Raw genomic sequence first — 350 nt, forward strand, 5'->3', positions numbered from 1 at the left:
TTTTTCCATATGTTTGACTGACTGTATTGTATGATGATAATGAACAGGCTGCATTAAGGTAGCAATGCTTAACTGTGCGCGCATGCGGCGCCGGCGCAATCACTTGAGCTTTTTCCTTCTAACAGTGGAAGCAACTAATAGGATGCCGCTTTCTGCCGTCTTGGTTTCTTTTCGCTCAGCACAAAAATGAACCGAAACTCTGCATACTAGGCTACTTGTTGCACAGTTTTTCTTTCATTTTCTTAATTTATTATTTAAGTAAAAAATATATTTCTCGTATAGGCCTATTTATTCGTTATATAGCCTAGCTTTATTATGTTTTTCTCCGCTCGCAGAAGCGCTGCAGGTGC

The 350-nt window shown here is 39.7% G+C and overlaps 1 protein-coding gene across 1 annotated transcript in view; it reads right to left on the reverse strand.

Annotated features, from left to right (window-relative positions):
• The window catches only part of LOC107757164 (kinesin-like protein KIF1C), a gene marked incomplete at both ends in the record, with an annotated part of 15,661 nt that overhangs the window by 10,579 nt on the left and 4,732 nt on the right, over window positions 1-350 (reverse strand). The window lies entirely within an intron of this gene.

Source organism: Sinocyclocheilus rhinocerous, unplaced genomic scaffold (assembly GCF_001515625.1).
Source record: "Sinocyclocheilus rhinocerous isolate Xijiao unplaced genomic scaffold, SAMN03320098_v1.1 scaffold2428, whole genome shotgun sequence".
Classification (NCBI taxonomy): Eukaryota; Metazoa; Chordata; class Actinopteri; order Cypriniformes; family Cyprinidae; genus Sinocyclocheilus; species Sinocyclocheilus rhinocerous.